The sequence below is a fragment of the Rhinoraja longicauda genome, chromosome 13 (assembly GCF_053455715.1).
Source record: "Rhinoraja longicauda isolate Sanriku21f chromosome 13, sRhiLon1.1, whole genome shotgun sequence".
NCBI classification, from domain to species: Eukaryota; Metazoa; Chordata; class Chondrichthyes; order Rajiformes; family Arhynchobatidae; genus Rhinoraja; species Rhinoraja longicauda.
Genome location: NC_135965.1, coordinates 39,645,749 through 39,667,038, shown reverse-complemented (window position 1 = coordinate 39,667,038; position 21,290 = coordinate 39,645,749).

Here is a 21,290-nt window from a genome sequence, read left to right as displayed (position 1 = left end):
TGTGCCTTTTGTTTTATGCACTTTGTTCCTCGGGATTGTGGGAAACGGTATTTCGATTTTCTGTCTGTGTAAACTGGCTGAGGATTGACAATAAAATTGACTTTGACTTTGACTGACTTTGAAAGACGTATAGTTCTGAACTGAACTGAACAGAACTGAGCTTCGTAGGTTAATTGGCTTCAATAAAATTGTAAATTGTCCCTAGAATGTAGGATGGTGCTAGTGTACTGGGCCATCACAGGTCTCTGTGGACTCAGTGGGCCGAAGGGCCTTTTTCCACGCAGTATCTCCAAAGTCCAAATCAGATCGTAATGACGCCTTCTTGATTGGATTCAATGAAGTCGGATGATGACTTGTCTTGGCTTGATCAAGCATTTGACATACAAGGTAAATTATCTTTCCTGCCACCAGTCCTCCACTCCGAACTGTGCAGCAGTTTTAAGTTTCTTGGATGGAAATCATCTTTCTTCATTGTACCCACAACAAAGGACAATCATACACAGACATATCACAAAATATTACAGTATGCTTTCACTCGACTCACGAACTTCTAATTGTTGCTCTGATGTTAAGGGAACGTTATACAGATGTCATCAATGGGTTTTCAAATGTTAACATGAACTCACCATCATTAAATAAATCTGTTGTTTCAGAGATGGAGGAGGTTTGGGTTTCTCACAGGATTTAGCACAGTATTTCCATTTTAGCTATACTTGGTTGTGTCATTGGACTAGTTCATGTTTAGTTTAGTTTAGAGATACAGCGCAGAAACAGACCCTTTGGCCCACTGAGTCCGCACCGACCAGCGATCCCCTCACATTAACACTATCCTACACACACTGGGGACAATTTACACTTATACCAAGCCCAATTAACCTACAAACCTGTACGTCTTTGGAGTGTGGGAGGAAACCGGAAATCACGGAGAAAACCCATGCGGTCACGGGGAGAACGTACAAACTCCGTACAGACGGCACCCGTAGTCGGGATTGAACCCAGGTCTCCAGCACTACAAGTAGTGTCTGTAAGGCAGCCACTCGACCGCTGGGCCACCGTGCCGCCCCAATGTCTTAACGATAATGCAATGCTCTATGTGTCATGGATGTGATTCATAACGTGGGTTTAGAAATGCACCCTTGACTCTAACGTATTAAATGTATTCAGTACTCCAGTGAGAGTATGGGTGGTACAGTGGTGCAGCTGGTAGAGCTGCAGCCTCACAGTGCCAGAGACCCAGATTCGATCCTGACCTCAGTGTCTGTATGTGCGGAGTCTGCACGTTCACCCCATGACCATGTGCGTTTCCCCTGGGTGCTCAGTTTCCTCCCACATCTCAAAGACATGTACACTTGTAGGTTAATTAGCCTCTGTCAATTGGCCCTAGTGTGTAGGGGGATTGTAATATAGTTATTTGATATTTAGTATTAAGAATATTTGGTGAGTTTTGTATGGTGGTGGTGGTGGTGGGTGTGTTATTGTTTATTTTGTAAATACTATTATTGAATAAATTAAGTTTTGATCTTTTTTTTAAATGTGTGTGGGAAGTGGTAAAGTGGGAATACATAGAACTAACGTAAAGTGGTATTCAATGGTCGGCACGGACTCGGTGGGCCGAAGGGCCTGTTTCCTTGCTGTATCTCTAAACTAAGCTAAATGAACCTCTCAAATTTAGTACATACTTAGGATAGGTTTAGAGGGACATGGGCCAAATGCAGGCAGGGGAGACTATGTAAATGGGACATGTTGGACAGCATGGGAAAGTTGGACCGAAGGGTCTGTTTCCGCACTGTATGACTCTATGAATATGGCTTCAAGAAACGGTTAAGTACTGCTTTTGGGCATTGACATAGGTTAAGGTAGTAGATGTTTAAGGGGTTACTTTGAGTACCAATCATCCAGTGCTGCTTTGTCCTGATATTATAACTTTATATTTTAAAAAAAGGAAATAATAAAGAATGGCTTCTGTTTTACTGGTGCTTCACGGTCTCATAAGCAACTCTTATTTTGAAGGAAACGTCAGGTTGACTCACGAACATATTAAGTTCCTTCATGCAAATTATATCGTCACTTCTTTCATTACAACGCATTGATCTCTGAGCATCATTTATCATGATAGCTTCCTGCTGCTCACACAGACAGCCAATAACAAGAAAACAATGATGGATAACAGCAATTACGAATCAATGATAACTCATGCACGGCAGGGAATTTTCAATGAATTTTGCTCCAGATGTTAATAAATGCCGGCGCAGTCAAATCAACTGAGCTAATTTGCAATACAGGAACATTTTGAAATATCTTGGTGAACATGAAAGACATAAAACATATATATTGTAACTGTGATGGCACAAAACAGTGTAATATTGGTGTCGTTCGTCCATGGACACATCATCAATTTGCCTAGTGAGGATGAACAGACTGCCGTTCCTTATGTCTAGTCTCATCAAACTCAAGTATGGAATGATTTAGCAGTCCCACACAATGTCTCTTTGTTATTGCAAAATCGCAGCACACCTGGTGCAGTGGTAGAGTTGCTGCCTTACAGCACCAGGGACCCGGGTTCGATCCTGACTACAGATGCTTGCCTATACGGAGCTTGTATGTTCTCCCTGTGACCTGTGTGGGATTTCCCCGGTCCCCTCCCACACTCCAAAGACGTGCAGGTTTGTCGGTTAATTGGCTTAGTAGAATTGTAAATTATCCATTGTGCGCGTGTTGGATGATGTTAGTGTGCAGGGAATCACTGGTCGGCACAGACTCGGTGGGCCGAAGGGCCTGTTTCTGCATTGTATCTCTAAAACTAAAACTAAACTTTGTTACTATATGTACTTCATAGAGGATGTGCTAGTTCACCAACGTTGCACCTTTGCTCCTTTCAAGGATCTAGGAGTAAATGGCTGAATGCATTTCTCATCAGGACAAATAATGTTTTGTACCAAAAGCAAGTCAGCGAGTTGCAGCCTGAACAATATTAGAGACTAGTAAAATATTAGTGTGGCACAGTGATAGACCTGCTGCCTCTCGGCGCCTGAGACCCGGGTTCGATCCTGACTATGGGTGCCACCTGTATGTTCTCCCTGTGACCACCTGAGTTTCCTCTGGGTGCTCCCTCATTCCAAAAGACGTGCAGGTTTGTAAGTTGATTGGCATTTGTAAATCCTGGGGTACTGATTGAGAATGATCAGCCAAGAAAGATCACAATGAATGGCGGTGCTGGCTCGAAGGGCCGAATGGCCTCCTCCTGCACCTATTGTCTATTGTCTATTGTCTCCCATTGAGTAGGATGCGAAAGTGGGATAACATGGAACTAGTGTGCTGGTGTTCAATGGTCGGCGTGGACTCGGTGAGCCAAAGGACTTGTTTCCACCTTGCATCTCTAAAACTAAAAAACCCTTCAGCAAAGCAACATTTCTAGGCCTGAGAAGCCAATGGCAAGAATACAATGACAGAGGATCTTCGGTGCTAGTCATTCATGTACATCCTCTCAAGCTGCACATATTAGTATTCATAATATTAATCCAATTTTAACTGTATCTTATTCCTCTCTCCCCCAAATCTTCGAACACACATTTTAAAAATACTTCCACGCACCGCACCATTGCCACAGGGATATGTTACCTTAGATTCTGTTACAACAATCTGTTGTGAGAAAGATAGATACACGATGCTGGAGTAACTCAGTGGGACAGGCAGCATCTCTGAAGAGAAGGAATGGGTGACGTTTCGGGTCGAGGTGCTGCCTGTCCCGCTGGAGTTACTCCAGCTTTGTGTGTTTACATTGTGCGTAAAGCAACATCTGCAGTTCCTTCCTACACATGTTGTGGAACAGATGCTGTATTTCAATAAGGCAGATGTATGCGATAGATTATTTTACTGTTTTCTCCCCACCATTATTAATTGCTGGTAGGCATTGTTGAAGGGGAAAGTTTACCTGCGTTGCATTTCCCCCAGGGCACCACTCGTCATCAACACAGCCACCACACTCTTTACTGCAGGCCACGCTAACTTTCCAACCTGGATTTTGCAGGAAGATGTCAGCATTCATCAGCGTCACTAGCAACATTCAGCAACCTTTGGATTTCGATGGCAATGGGAAGTTGCAGTCAACCATTCATAGAGTCATAGAGTGTGGAAACAGGCCCTTCCTACACAGTTCACTACTTTGTCTCCCTCTTGAGATTCCCTAGCCAACAATGGGCCTACAAGGGCTCCTCTCTTCCTGAGGTAATTTGTTGCTGGCCCTGATTTGTCCTGGTCTCATCTGCCTTCCAGCTCTTCACCTCCGCCTCCCACCCTCTACTTTCATTCCGAAGAAGGACCTGAAATGTCACCTATCCTTATCCTCCAGAGATACTGCTTGAGCCGCTGAGATACTCCAGCACCTTGTGTCTATATATGATATGCTTGCCTTGGTTGGTTGGTGTATGAGAGTCAGAATGCAGCTTTATAGAACTTTGGTTGGGCCGCATTTGGAGTTCTGGTCACCCCAATACAGGATAGATGAGGAGACTTTGGAGAGGATGCAGAGGAGGTTTGCAAGAATCATGCCTGCTGTATTAGCTGCAAGGAGGTTAGACGGATCAGGGTTGTTTTCACTGGAATATGAAGTATATACAATACAATTACGAGGCAGAGAGACGGTAGCCAGTCAAAACCTTTTTTCCCAGGATAGAATATCAAACACTAGATGGAATAGCTTTAAGTTGAGAGGGTTAAAGTTTAAAGGGTCTGTGTGGGATTTGCTCAGAGGGTGGTGAATATCTGGAAGGAGCTGCTGCAGGTGATGATGGAGGCAGATGATAGTGTCTTTTGGAAAGGCACATGGATATGCAGGGAATGGAGGGATATGGATTATGAGCAGGATGTAAGGAGTTGTTCTTGGCGTCATGTTCAGTACAGACATTGTGGGCCGAAGGGCCTGTTGCTGTGCTGCGCTCTTCCAATGTTGCAGCATGAACGTAGGTGTCAGGAGTTATGGGGAGAAGGCAGGAGAATGGGGTTAGGAGGGAGAGATAGATCAGCCATGATTGAATGGCGGAGTAGACTTGATGGGCCAAATGGCCTAATTCTGCTCCTATCACTTATGAACTCATGTTTATTCTATGTTCTATAGTCAGCACGGAAACAGGCTGACTAACATGCCCCCATCCAAACTAATCCCATTTGTCTGCACCTGCCTTCCTTATCAATCATAATTTGTGAGTAAGTAACTACCAAGGTCAGCAATTTAACTGTTAAGGTGACCTCTGGTTATGTAGGGGAAACTTAATTAGTCAAGGTTCTTGCTCCCAATGACTAATAATAGATTCTTTGTAGGAAGATAACATAAAGGACCAAGACTAAAATGAAAGATCAGGCGAATTAGTCCCTTCAAACTGTTATTACTTAATAATAAATTGTTATTAACAATTGTGTACGATTACATCAAATTAATCCTTCAGTGTGAACATCCGTGTGTATTTAGAACACAAAGCAACCAAACCATCAATACATTTCATTCATGGAAACAAATTAGAAACAAACTGTTACCATTAACTCAATCTCCTTTCTACTTCATTTAACCCTTAATTAATTGGATATTTATGGTTAATGACTGTCTCAAACCTCGGGTGCTCCATTAGAAGGTCTCAGCCAGTCAAGTATTACTAACTACAGCATTAATCTTGTCAGTCACGTATTGCAGAAGATGTCCGATTTATGTTGGATTAAAATAGCACACTTTGCTGAACAAATTTCAAATAGACGTTGAATGTGATATAGTGAATAACCAGTGTTTTCTTCCAGTATATTCATAACATTGTAAAACAATATTTTATTGATAGCAGGAATTTTTATTTTGCCTGAAATGATGCATTGAAAACTCTGTGAAGCTCTGGTGCGGCACGGTGGTGCAGTGCTAAAGTTGTTGTCTTACAGCGCCAGAGGCCCGGGTTCGAAACGGACTGCAGGTGTTGTCTGTATGGAGTTTGTATGTTTTCCCTGTAACCGCGTGGGTTTTCTCTGGGTGCTCATCGCCATTTTGGTGCCATCTCTTATAGAGATGTACAAAATCACAAGAGGAATAAATCGGGTAAATGCACAGTGTAGGAAGGAACTGCAGATGCTGGTTTATCTCTCTACATCATCGTCTATATCTCTCGTTTCCCTTATCCCTAACCAGTCTGAAGAAGGGCCTCGACCCGAAACGTCACCCATTCCTTCTCTCCAGAGACGCCGCCTGCACTGCTGAGTTACTCCAGATTTTTTGTGCCTTTCTTCGGATAAATGAACTGTCTGTTGCCCAGAGTAGGGGAATCAAGAACCGGAGCTCATAGGTTTAAGATGTTGCTGCAAAAGATCATAAATTTAGTTCAGTTCATTATTGTCACGAGTACTGAGGTACAGTGAAAAGCTTATTTGGTTGCATGCCATCCAGTCAGTGAAACGACTATAATTACAATCAAGCTGTGAACAGTGTACTGATACAGGATAAAGAGTACAACGTTTAGTGCAAGGTAAAGTCCGATTAAAGATAGTTCAAAGGTCTCCAGTGAGGTAGATGGGAAGTCAGGAACGCTCTCTAGTTGGTGAGAGGACCGTTCAGTTGCCTGATAACAGCTGGGATGAAACTGTCCTTGAATCTGGAGGTGTGCATTTTCAAACTTCTGTGCCTCTTGCCTGATGGGAGAGGGGTGAAGAGGGAGTGGCCAGGTTGAGACTGGTCCTTCATTTAGCTTTTTGGGGGTGAACTTTCATTACGCAGTATACATGCAAAGGAATTTCAGGAACAGGGAATTTATTTCCAGCTCATCCTGTAGAGATTTTTACAGCTGATTCAATGTTTCCACTAGTGGGAGAGTCTAAGACCAGAGGTCAACACCTCAAATTAAAGGACGTTCCTTTAGGAAGGAGATGAGGAGGAACCTCTTTAGTCAGAGAGTGGTGAATCAGTGGAATTCTTTGCCACAGAAGGCTGTGGAGGCCAAGTCAATGGTATTTTTAAGGCGGAGCTAGATAGATTCTTGATTAGTATGGGAGTCAGGGGTTATGGGGAGAAGGCAGGAGAATGGGGTTATGAGGGAGAGATAGGTAGATAGATAGATAGATCAGCCATGATTGAATGGCAGAGTAGACTTGAAGGACCGAATGGCCTAATTCTGGTCCTATCACTTGTGATCTTATGACCATGTTCTTATGTTCACCCCACATCCCAAGGAATTGGTTGCACGATTGGTAGACTCTAATTAGACCTAATAAATAATAGCAATTCCATTGTATCTGACCTTAGTGATCCATGCTTGTTCAGTGCAGAGTGGCTCAATAATATTTGTACACCACACCCTTACCCCCAACATTTAATCCCAAATTCTCAAGGATTAAGCTTCCAAACACAAACTGGGTTTCATTTTTCTTTCTTTATACAGGTGCATTTTAAGGTTCCTCATAGTTTTGCTCTCACTTAAACCGTTCCCTTCCTCTCCTACATTTTCCCGTTCCATCTCTAATTCAACAGGTTGATCCGAAAGCTCTCAGTCGTTAATACTTTGTTGCCGATTCTGGAGAGAAGCCTTTGGGCACAATATTCACAAGGTCCCAGATACGACAAGGACATTACCGTGTTTTCCTCACTTCACATGTTCAACAATTTGCAGTACAAATTTTAAAAAAACAAAGATGGAGGAATAAGTTTGATTATGTCACATGCCAGCAATTTCTAGGCCAAGATTGAAATAATTTTAACGATAACTTTAAAGAACCAATGTGAGCAAGAAATGTAAATAGAAATATGAGTAACGTAAAATTATGCTTGTAATCAGTCATGCGTATCTCAATGTTCAATTGCATTACCAAGAATTACTAAAGTTGACAGTGTGTGAGAACTGAATTAACAACAGCGGTATTGTTGTATAATTCATCCAGCATTGCATCAGTTTCAACCATCTCTTCACATTCTTGGCCTCATAAAATGCTCCCAGCCATGTTCCTCTATTTGTCGCTCCAATACATAGTTTAGATTAGTTTAGTTTAGAGATGCAGCTTGCAAACAGGCCCTTCGGCCCACCAGGTCCACACTCACCAGCGGTCCCCACATATTAACACCATCCTACACACTAGGGCCGATTTACATTTATACCAAGCCAATTAACCTACAAACCTGTAAGCCTTTGGAGTGTGGGAGGAAACCAGAGATCTCAGAGAAAGCCCGCGCAGGTGACGGGGTGAACGTACTAACTCCGTAGTCAGGGTCGAACCCAAGTCTCAGGTGTTGTAAGACAGCAACTCTACCCCTGCACCACCATGCGGCCCTGGTTGTATGTTCAAACTGCTCACTGGAAAGGGTACAAAAATATTTCGATCTCAGTGGGAATCAAAGAAGAGAATTCCTCCTAATCTCCAATGTCTTACCTCTTCTCTTCAGACCCTGAACCCTGGTTCTTGACACCCCTTCCATCAGGAACATTCTTCCCTCTCTCCCCATTCTTCCCCCACCCAAGTCACACTAGCTTCTCATTTTCAAACAGCTAACAATGGCCTGTTACCTTTATCATCGTTACATTTTGCATATCTTTCATTCATTGTTCTTTATCTCTCTACATCATTATCTATATCTCTCATTTCCCTTTCCCCTGACTAGTCTGAAGAAGGTTCTCGACCCAAAACGTCACCCCTTCCTTCTCTCCAGAGATGCTTCCTGTCCCGCTGAGTTTCTCCAGCTTTTTGTGTCTATCCTTCTTCCTACATCTAATCTGTTCAGTTTACTCTGTATTTTGTGCATTTCTATCAGATCTATGCTCATTCTTCACCTTCTTCGCAACTCCTGTAAATATAAACCCGATTGTTCTAAACTCTCTTTGTTCTAATCTCTCTTTGTACATCAGTTCTGCCATCCCAGAAATCAGTCTGATGAATCTTCAATGAACACCCTCCAAACAAAGAAGAGCTCTGATAAGGAGACCAAAACAGCACACAGTACTTAAGGAGAGGTCTCACCAGGGTGCTGTACAATAATATTCATTCCTACACATGAATCCTCTCACTATGAAGGTCAGCACACTTTTGTCTTCATAATCACCTGCTATACTTTATCCTCATACCAACCTTGGTGTCGTTTGCAAACTTTGAGACGTTCGATTAAGCAGGCATAAATCCTTTATCAATGATATACAACAAGTATACATGAATATATATGTGGTGGCACAGTGGTGCAGCAGTGGAGTTGCTGACTTACAGCGCCAGGGACCTGGAGAAAAACCCACGAGGTCACAAGGAGAAGGTACAAACTCCATAACGGCAGCGCCCGTAGTCAGGATCGAGCACAGATCTCTGGCGCTGTAAGACAGCAACTCTAAAGCTGTGCCACCCCAAACTCCCATAAACACATACAGTGCTTGTCTGTTGTCAGGGAAGCCTAGACTGCTCTCATCATTGCCGTTGATACCAATACTCGAGGTTAGTTGCCACAATCCTCCTGCAGCCAATTGATTGCTGAGTTGCCGTCGCAATTGGTACGAGTCCTTTGGTAGAATGGCAGTGTGTGTGTGTGTATGTGTGTGTGTGTGTGTGTTTGTATCGTAGTCATCCATCAATGCCCACCATGTCGCCCTGGAACACCGCTCTTGGTGACGAGGGATACTGTTTTTGTTGCTGGGTGCTCTTGGTGGAGAGCTGTTCCACCCAGTGGGTTAACAGTGCTTTGAATCACAAGGACAAATACATCTGGTACGAAGTAAAACATGCAAGAGTGATTAGTGGATGATTGTGTGTCTTTGGTATGATTAGGTTTTTGTTTAATGTTAATTTTATGTTTGCTTTTATTTTTGGCAAAGTGCCAATTTAGAGCTGTGATGGTTGATAACAAAGACAAGATGTGGGTTTCTGGATACCGTGCAAGAATGTGCTTATCAATCGCAATGTTGACAGGTGCCCATAGACCTTCTTTAGTTTTAGTTTAGTTTAGTTAAGAGATACAGCACGGAAACAGGCCCTTCGGCCCACCGAGTCCGCACCAATCAGCGATTCCCGCACACTGACACTATCCGACACATACACACCAGGGACAATTTACATTTATATCAAGCCAATTAAGCTACAAAACGGTACGTCTTTGGATTGTGAGAGGAAACCAAAGATTTTGCAGAAAACCCACGCAGGTCACGGGGAAAACGTACAAACTCCGTGCAGACAGCACCCATAGTCAGGATCGAACCCGGGTCTCTGGCGCTGGAAGACGGCAACTCTACCGCTGCGCCACCATGCCTCCCCTTCTGTGGTCTTTTGAGTCCTGATATAATTGAAAATGTGATTCAGAGCGCCTCCTCGAGGGGATTGGAGGCCTGAATGATAAGGCCATGCATCATTGTCACATCTCAACTATTCAGGCTGAGGAATACCCCCAAGCCATGCAAGGTTTCTAACTAAGAAGTAGAAACTAAATGCGAAGGATGGAAACATAGGGATAAAGGAAATTAAAAGGAAGACACAAAGAACCGTAGATGGTGGAATCTTGAGCAAATCACAAAATGTTGGAGTAACACAGCAGGTCGGGCAGCATCAGTGGAAGGAATGGACAGATGATCTTTTGGGTCGGGACTGATTGCAGTAGACTGGAGGAGATAGCTGGATGGGAGGTGGGGCCAGGACATGGCCTGGCAAGTGATAGGTGGATACAGGTGAGAATGGTGCAATTGGCAGATGGGTAGAGTAGGTGACAAAGGCGAGAGAAAAGGAGGCAAAAGGGTGTCAGATGAGGAGAGAAGAGAAATGCCAAGCCAGAGAGAGGGTAATAGATGGAAGGGGACATGTGGGGGTTGAGAGAGGAGAGAGAGGCTGGATTGTGGGAGGAATAAGTGTGCAATGCGGGGGGGGGGGGGGGGTGGGGTGGGGGGGGGTGGGGGGGGGGGGGTAGGAATCAGGAACAAGAAAAGGACACCGGCACTAAAAGGTTAAAAAATATAAATCTCAAACACCAAGTAAATTCCAAAAAAGTGCGACTGCACACTTGTAAAATTATATTTATGGTTCCAGTGAGATTGTTGGTAGGTCTTTTTGACTTGCCGACCATTAAAGTAAATCATACGTGATGCATCTGCCTATACTTTTCCCGGCACAGATGTTTTGAAGCTTGGTCATTGTTGTGGTCTCAGAAACACAGCAGCCACTTGGCAAAGTGAGTTCCCTTAGCACGGGATCAGGTAATTATTTAAAAATAATAAAAATAGACTTCATCCAGAATAAAAATTATATACAAAAACAAGAACTGTGCAAAAATTATTCTAACATTCTCAGAGGCTCTACATATATTCATTGGCGTTGTATCGTAGTGTTCAGAGAGATATCATTAGACCCTTAAGTGGCGTTCTGGGGTGATATCCCTTTCCTCATTTGAGGGGTGTCTCCACCACACCCTACCCCCCCCCCCCCCCCTCCCCCCTCCCTCCCCCCCCCCCTCCCCCAATGACCAGCAGCGGAAATAATGAATATTTTACTATCTGCTGTGGGATAAACATTGCCCATGACAACCATGATAATACAGTTTAGTTTATTGCCACGTGTACCAAGGTGCAGTGGAAAGCTTTTGTTGCGTGCTAACCAGTCAGCGGAAAGACAATACATGATTACAATCGAGTCATTTACAGTGTGTAGATACCTGATAAGGGAATAACGTTCAGTGCAAGGTAAAGCCAGCAAAGTTCTAACAAGGACAGTCCGAGGGTCACCAATGAGGTCGATAGTAGTTCAAGACTGCTCTCTGGTTGTGGTAGGATGGTTCAGTTGCCTGATAACAGCTGGGAAGAAACTGTCCCTGAGCGTTTTCACACTTCTATACCTTTTTGCCTGATGGGAGAGGGGAGAAGAGGGAGTGGCCAGGGTGTGCGGCTCGTCCTTGATTATGCTGCTGGCCTTGCCGAGGTCAGCGTGAGGTATAAATGGAATCCAATGCAAGGTGTATCTTGGTTCCTGGGGTTCCTTTATACCCATTTGAGAGGGCCGACTCACTTTGTAACATCTGGTCAGAAAGAAGGCACCTCCGACTGTGCAGCAGGACATGTGGCAGTGAGCCAGGCGAGACGTTTCTGCAGAAGTATTCATTTTGTTTACATCCTTCTGACTCAGCAGTAAAAGCGCTACCGACTGAAATTTGGCTGCCATTGCCTTCACAGAAGTGCAACCTCCTGAGGGTGATTCAAAACTGTATTTCCTTAGTTGCTCCAGAACTACATATTTGAGAGTGTGCTGTGCATTGCGTGGCAATAACCACACTTATATTCTCTATTCAGATCGTGGCTTTTGAGTCGTCGTCCCCCCCTCCCCCCCCACCCCCCCCCCCCCCCCACACCCACCTACAGAATGAAACAAAAATGTATTTGGCCTATCCATTTTAATACTTTTTTTAAAAATATGTTTTTTTGAACTATACAAATAAATGACAACAGAATGTCAGAGTGCAATGAATGAGTGAAAAGAATGCAAACTCAAGCAGTTGCAGATGCTGGAATCTTAAGCAAAACACAGTGCTGGAGGAACTCATCGGGTCAGGCAGCATTTGGGGAGGGAATGGGTAGATTTTTTTTATTATACAAAAAGCATTTATTCAATTATCACAAGCAGTAACAAAATCAAGACTGCCATTTGCAGTTTACAGTCAAAGAGTTATCAGGTTAAAATATTGTCAACTTTATCTACAATACACTCGATCCGCCAGCCCGCGGCCACCAGCGTTCACGGAAGGCCTCCAGAGTCCCCATGGACACCACGTGCTCCCTCTCCAGGGGCACCCGAGCATGGACGTAGGCCCGGAAGAGGGGCAGGCAGTCGGCTCGGGCAGAACCCTCGACTGCCCGCTGCCTGGACCCGCGAATGGCCATCTTTGCCAGGCCTAGGAACAAACCGATAGGGACCCCCCCCCCCCCCCACCCCACCCCCTCCCTCCCGACCCTTCCCCCTCTGTACCAGGACGTTCCAGGTTGGGACCCTTCTTCGGGCTCAGAAGACTCAGTATATTTTTTTCTATCTTTTTGTTTTATGTTCCTAACTACCTAGAAAAGGGCGGGCATAGCAGTAGAGTAACTGCCTTCCAGCTCCAGAGACCCGGGTTCAATCCTGACAACGGGTGCTTGTCTGGTTCGTAGTTTGTAAGTTCTCCCCGTGACCTGCATATGTTTTCTCCAAGATCTTCAGTTTCCTCCCAAACTCCAAAGACGTACAGGTTTGTAGGTTAATTGGCTTGGTGTAAATGTAAAATTGTCCCTAGTGTGTGTAGGGTAGTGTTAATGTGTGGGGATCGCTGGTCGGTGCGGACTCGGTGGGCCAAAGGGCCTGTTTCCCCACTGTATCTTTAAACTAAACTAAACTAAACTAAACTAAGCTAAACTAAACTAAACTAAACCTTAGCCTATCCATTCCCTCCCCAGATGCTGCCTGACCTGTTGAGTTCCACCACCACTCTGTGCCATGAAAAGAATAATAGGATTGAGCAGAGTCAGCATGAATCTTCCATCCCTCCCCCACCCTAGTCGTCCCGATAGTTTTAATGTCCGTATTCCCTCCTCTGCAGCTCACAATGGACCATTGTGGGCTCTGTACCTTTTCATGCCTCTCGTTTCCCTCTCCCCTGACTCTCTGTCTGAAGAAGACTGTCGACCCGAAATGCCACCTATTCCTTTTTCTCCAGAGATGTTGCCTGACCCGCTGAGTTACTCCAGCATTTAGTGTCCATCTTCAGCGTGAATATATGTTTGACTAATCTACTGGACCTCCTTGCTGCTCGCAAACTCTCGGAGAAGGGTCTCGACCCGAAACGTCACCCATTCCTTCTCTCCTGAGATGCTGCCTGACCCGCAGAGTTACTCCAGCATTTTGTGAAATAATACCTTCCTTGCTGCTGGTAGTACAGATTCGCTGTACCAGCACAGTTGGATTTTCGGATGGCTTTCAATAAAGGAGGTTGGTGAGCAGGTTAGAGGGTATGGAACATGTGGTGATATAATGACATGCATTGATTATTGTTCAAAAAAACAAAGTGTGTGAATAAACAGATCATGTTGTAACTAGTGTGTGGCCCCCAGTGTTCGGTCCTTGGTCCCCAGCTATTCATGATCTCCGCCATGAGGCAACCAAATGACTTGTATCCAATTTTGCAGATGATCAAAAGTAGATAGGATAATGAATAAGGAAGAAGGTTTAAAGAGGCTTCAAAGGGCTGTACAGTGGCTGAATGTCTGGACTGGAACAATGCCAATACCAATGCCAATAGCAATGCCCATGCAATGCAATGCAATGCAACACAACGTAACGCAATGCAATGTAATGTAGAAAACATGAGGCATCCACATTGCTTGAAAGCAGATTATTATCTCATTAGCGACAGGTTGGGTAATGGTGTGTTCAAAAGGACTGTGATGTCGCAGTGTTTGGGTCACTGAAAGCCATGGTGGTATGGTACAAGTGGAGCAAGCAATGAGAAAGGCAATCAGTACGTCGTCCTATTATTACAATAATAGCACTTCTACAATAATAGTTGAATGTGAGTGCAAGAGAGAATTATACTCACGATGACCACCGAGTACTGGATTGCTGCTAAAATCAACTGGCTCACTGTCGAAGGTTAGGTGAGGAAATCTGCCACCTTTGCCAGGAGTCGGACCTAATTGTGACTCCAGACTTGCAACGATGTGATTGACTCCAAAATAGTTTCAGTTTATCATTTTAGTTTATTTCAAAAGCCAATTCTAAAAATCCACATTCTAAAATGAATTTGCCAAAAATAATGATTTTGTACAAAGAAAATCAATCTAGATTGACTTAGTTATTTCTAACAATGCGTTTGCATGTACTTGTATTTAAGGCATTTATACCTAGGTGGTTTACGAAAGGAATTTGGATTTCGGACACAATTCCAAAACGTGTAAAAGGGTGGTGAACTCCAACACCTCTGGGCTTAAGTTTTCTTTTTTTTTTAAAAAGAGTTATAAATAATTTACCTTAATTGAAAACGTAAAGCAATATAGGGTGTGCAAATTGCCCAACAATCAGCATTGTAAAACTAGCTAGCAGTATCACGTATCGCACACAGGAACTTGCATTACCAGATGTAGAAATTCCGAAGTGAACTTTTTCCAGCAGCTCGGATTATTGTACCAATAATAAACAAAACTCCTGGTGTTTTACAAGTGCAGGGCAGGTTTGCCAACTCTTGTGATGTGATACTAATGGTTCCTGAGTCAAATTCAAAATTGCAGATTTTTTTGGTCACACAGCTGAAATCAGTTTGTGCATATACAGGGGAGTCAGCTTCAATTAAGTACAAACCTGGTGTGGGAGAATACCTGGCAGAAGTAGTTAAAGTTGACATGCAATAAGGTGAACCCTGAAGTCATTTCAGAGTCTGAAATGGATAAATTGAGATTGAAATACTTTTTCCCTTTTATGGACCAAGAACCCTGCCTGTTCCAGACTCTATAATGGAACACACCCCAAAACAATCATTCATTTCAGAAAACCAAATCCTATTTTTTCAAACCAAGGGGAAAAGAAAAAAAAGAGGATTAAATGTAAACAATTTCACTCAATGCCAATGTCAAAGTATATTTTGAAGAGATTTTATTTTCCTGCAGAACTATTGTGTGTAAAAGGATTTGGCCAACAGAACAATAAGACTGTCAAAAAGTAAATAGTCTCAGCTATGTGGCCTCCAGTCCAACTAAAAAAACTTGCTGGTAACACTTGGGCAGTCACCCAGCTGTTTCCATCCTGCATTTTATGAAAAGAACCGTTTCATTTGTCCTTTGAGCCACAAAAAAATGTACAAATGTGTCAGTAAGCTCTCAAGACAGATCACAGCGATCCATTGATTCCATCACGTTGTGACGGTAACAGTAACAAATTGCATTTGTGTAGTTCTTCGAAAGTGGCATAACGTCCAAAGGCTTTGCAGGAGTTTTATTGAACAATGATTGACGTAGAGGCGCTGGAAGAAATATTGGGACGGATTACCAAAGGTTGTTCAAAGCGTTAGCTTATAAGGAAAACGGAAAGCAACTGGCCCAGATGGAGGCCCTGGCCGTGTCTTTAGGAACTGCGTGGGCCAACTAACGAGAGCGTTCACAGACATCTTCAGTCTCTCCCTACTCCATTCTGAGGTAGCCATCTGCTTCAAGAAGAACACTAACATCCTGGTACCGATGAAAAGCAAGATCTCAGGCCTTGACGACGACCCGCCCTGTGACCTTAACATCCACCATAATGAGTTTTTGAAAGGTTGATTATGGAACGCATTAAAACCAGTCCTCTGTCCACGTGACAATAAACAAAACTAAAGATGAGTAGAGCATTTCCTATGAAAGTTACAACACAGAAAATACAAAGAAAATGAAACCAAACTGCCTTAAGAAGATGTCTGCATGAACATTAGCATGCTGCCTTACAGGGCCAGAGACCCGGGTTCAATCCTGACTACGGGTGCTTACCTGTACGGAGTTTGTACTGTACGTTCTCCCCGTGACCTGCGTGGGTTTTCTCTGGCATCTCCGGTTCCTCCCACACTCCAAAGGTGTATAGGTTAGTAGTTTAATTGGTTTGGTATAATTGTAAATTGTCTCTGATGTGTAGGATAGTGTCAATGTGCGGGGATCGCTTCTCGTCATGGACTCGGTGGGCCGAAGGGCCTGTTTCTGCGTTGTATCTCAGAACTAAACTGAACTAAACCTGGATTTGTTAGATCAGGCTGGATGCAGGCCTTCGAGGATTATTCAGATATTGCTGTAACTCAAACATAATACCCAGTCTCTCCTTGTAACACAAGATGTCCAGTCCTGGTAACATCATGCAAGTCTTCCCTGCACCCTTTGCAGCTTAACGACATCGTTCCTCGAGCTACGTGACCAGAACAATACACAATACTTCAGGTGTTATCGCACCGATGTCTTGTACAGTTGTAACTTGATGTCACATCAACTATATTTAGACTTTAGAGATACAGCACTGAAACAGGCCCTTCTGCCCACCGAGTCCGCGCTGACCAGAGATCACCCCGTACACTAACACTATCTTGTGCACTAAGGACAATTTATAATTTTACCAAAGCCAGTTAACCTACAAACCTAAATGTCTTTGGAGTACGGGAGGAAACCAGAGCACCTGAAAAAATCCAAGTGGTCACAGGAAGAACGTGCAAATTGTAAAACATATAGCACCCGTAGTCAGGATTGAACCCGGCTCTTTGCCGCTATAAGGCAGCATTACGTTTTAGCTGCGCCACCGTGCCATCCCAAGACCATGACCAATGGAGTCAAGTGTGCCAAACGCAGTGATTTCCCTGTCTACCTGTGTCAATAACTTTGCATCAGCCCATAGAAATTGAATGGGTTTTAAACTGCAGAGAAAAGGGAGGGGTGGAAATATTAATGGGAATGTCTGTGGTAGGTTGGAGACTGAGCAGACCAATGCCGGATCTGTTAGACGTCGAACTTTGCAGCAGCTGAAATTCGGGGGGAAAAAGTGGATACTCAACACCCGCTTGCAGATTCATAAGTGATAGGAGCAGGATTATGCCATTCGGCCCATCAAGTCTACTCCGCCACTCAATCATGACTGATCTATATTTCCCTCTTAACCCCATTCTCCTGCCTTCTCCCCATAACCTCTGACACCCTTACTAATCAAGAATCTACAGTATCTATCTCTACCTTAAAAATATCCACTGACTTGGCCTCCAGAGCCTTCCGTGGCAAAGAATTCCACAGATTTACCCTCTGACTAAAGATAGGATGTTGTTCCTTCGGCTTGCATGGTGGTTCACTGAAGCAGTGTACCCGTAACAGGCCAAAGTCAGAGGGGGAGTTAGATGGGATTAAAGTGGCAGACATTTGGAAACTCCCAATCGCGCTTATAAACTTAATTGAGATACTCTGGCAGTTTGCTGACATTTTACGTTCAAAGAATCAAAGCCACAGATGTAGAAAGGGGGTGAGGCGGGGATAGTGGTTTTACAGTTGAAGCCTGTAATTTGGAGAGCAAAACAGAGTTCCTCATCATAAACTACAAAGAACATTTGGAAACCTGATTGTGGTTCCTTCAAAGTCGAGGAGCGCATGTTTTAAGCGTAGAATGCAGCACGTCCTCGAGTTTAATTTAGTTTAGAGATGCAGCGTGGAAACGTGCCCCCATCAGCTCACCGAGTCCACTCCGACCATCGATCAGCCGTTCTATCCTACACACTTTGGGGACAATTTAAGGAAGCCAATTAACCTACAAAGCCACACATCCTTGGGGTGTGGAAGACATCCGGAACACCTGGAGAAAACCCACACGTTCGCAGGGAGAACGTACAGATTCTGTACGGACGGCACCCGTAGTCAGGATGGAACCCGGGTCTCTGGCGCTGTGCCACTGTGCCGCCCCACATGCTGTCCGAATCAGGTTTCCAAATGTTCTTTGTTTCCGAATGTTCTTTGTACTTTGTGTTTTGCTCACCATATTCCAGGCTCCAACCGTGAAACCCTTTCACCCACTATCCCCCCTCACTCCCTTTCTACATCTGTGGCTTTGATTCTCTGAACGTAAAATGTCAGCAAACGTAACAAGGGGCTGTTCAAAAACACAAAAACAAACATTCAGCCGGCGAAATTCTGACAAAAAAACAGAAAAGGCCACAGATCCCCCATAGGGTCAGGATGCGTGTTTGGAGAGAAACGTAGACCTATAATCCTTTAAATTACTCACCTTTCATCAGAATTCAGGTGAATGATCTACTCTTAATAAAACACTGAGTTAGGATGATCCAGGTTTAGGAAGGAAAGCGGAGGTCATCTTTTGGAGAAGGACAAACTAAAACAGAGAGGTGTGAGATGAGTGAGAGAGGGGGGTGGTGAGAGGATTTGATGCTGTTGTATGAACATACGAGGTGGGAATAAAAGTAAGGATCGCAAGAAGAGGGCAAAAATCTCGAACTGATTAATTGAGGGACAGGAATGTCTACTTTAGGACCAGAGTAAGATTAACATGACACACACAGTGACTTTAAGATAAAGATCTTGAAGTTAATTGGAGTCTAAAGCATAGTTAGGACTGCATGAGTATCACGGAACAAATTACGAGCAGGTTAGATCACATAGTTTAGCAGCAGAGCATTAGAATGATTTAAATAAATGAACTTTATTTATTAGGATATTAGATATGAGGTGAGATAGAAACTTTTTCTGAAATAGATATTTCAATTTTGATAAGTTCCAAGTTTATTCCAGTGCAAAGGACTATTTCCTTCAACGAAACATAGAAACATAGAAAATAGGTGCAGGGGTAGGCCATTCAGCACTTCGAGCCAGCACTGCCATTCAAGATGATCATGGCTGATCATCCAAAATCAGTACCCCGTTCCTGCTTTCTTCCTGCTTTGAAGATAAGAAACTTCATACATACCTCATTCTCTTTAGTTTATCAACATGAAGTGCAAAAGCTGCATTGAAAGATTCATTCAAACAGTCTTTGTTCCACATTGTTTCCCGGTTGTGACATTAGCTGGAAGACCCGGAAATATTATTTGCATTAAAAACTCGGAACCAATGCTATTCACAATTCTGCATGCACAATTCAGATTTTTTTTTTATTTTTTTTTTTTTTAATATTTTATTTTTGAAAAGCATATGTACAAATCGAAATAAGAAAAAACACATTTGTTGCAAAGTTCTTACATAGCTTCAATTTTTAAATTTTTGAAGAGAGAAAGTAAAAATAAAAATATAAAACTATAAACTTGGGGAGAGAGAGTAAGAGGGTTAAAAAAAAAAAGGATCTAACAATAAAAATTAACGGGAGTAGATCCGGGAGACAAAAACCACAGCTGTACATCCAACCCCCAACTCAAGTTTCAACTTTTTATTTAAATTTTTTTTATTTTAGTCCTGTGCCAAACCCATTTACTTTTCTAAAAATTCAATAAATGGAGACCATATTTTTAAAAATAACTCAGGTTTGTCGATTAAGGCAAACCTTATTTTTTCCAAATGCAGGGTCTCTGTCATTTCCATAGTCCACATTTTAATTGTGGGGGTTATTGGTTTTTTCCAAAATTTAAGTATTAGTTTTTTTGCAGTTATTAGACTGTAATCAAGAAAATGTACCTGACTTACTGTAAAATTTGTAGTATGTTCTGATAATCCTAATATAATTAATTTTGGGTCCATATCTAATTTTTTATTAATAACTTTAGAAACTATTTTAAAAATCTCCAACCAGAAGTTTTGCATTTTTATACAAGTTACGAAAATATGAGTTAAATTAGCTTCTTGAAATTGACATTTATCACACATAGGAGAGATACTAGGAAAAATCCTATTTAATTTCGTCTTCGAATAATGTAATCTATGTATTGAGCACAAAATCCGAGCGGTCCTTGATTATGTTGACTGCATTTCCATGGCAACGTGAAGCATGGATGAAGTGGATGGGAGGGAGGTCGGTTTGCAAGATGGACTAGGGCTGCATCTACAACTCTCTGCAACCTCTTGCGGTCTTTGGTAAAGCAGTTGCCAAACCAAGTTGCGATGCATCCCGACAGGATGCTTTCTGTGGTGTGTCTGCAGATATTGGTAAGAGGCAATGGAGACCTGCCAAATTCCTAAGTCGGCTGTGGAAGCGGGGGTGTCAATGTGCTTCCTTAGCTGCAGCGCCAGTGTGGTTGGACCAGAAGAAATTGGTTGTGATATTGGTCATGATATTCACATCCTCCACTTCAGCACCAGTGATGCAGACTGGACGATTAGTTCCTTCGTCTTGCTGCCATTGAAGGAGAGGTTGTTGTCTTGACCCCGTGTTACGCACTCTCTGTCGCCTTCCTGTACTGCATCTCATCATGGTTCCAGATCCTGCCCCTATGGTAGTGTTATCTGCAAGCGTTAGAGTAGAGTTTGGCTGCATACTCATGCCTCTATAGAAGCAGTAATGCAAGGAGCTGAGGATGCGTCTTTGTGGGGCACCAATGTTGCGAATTATCATGGAGGCTGTTTTGTTGCCATTTGCGGTCTATGGGTCAGCAATATGGGTCAGAGGATCCAGTTGCAGAGAAGCGTGCTGAGATTTAGGACCACGAGTTTGGAGATGTGCTTGGTTGGAATTATGGTGTTGAAGGTGGAGTTGTGGTCATCTGTGCTGGTCCCACCTGCTGACTTTTGGCCCATAGCCCTCTAAACCTTTCCTTTCCATGTGCATATCCAAATGTCTTTAAACGTTGCTCTAGTACTTGCTTCAACTACCTCCTCTGACAACTTGTTCCACACACCCACCACCCTGTGTGGAAAAGGTTGCCTTTCCGGTTC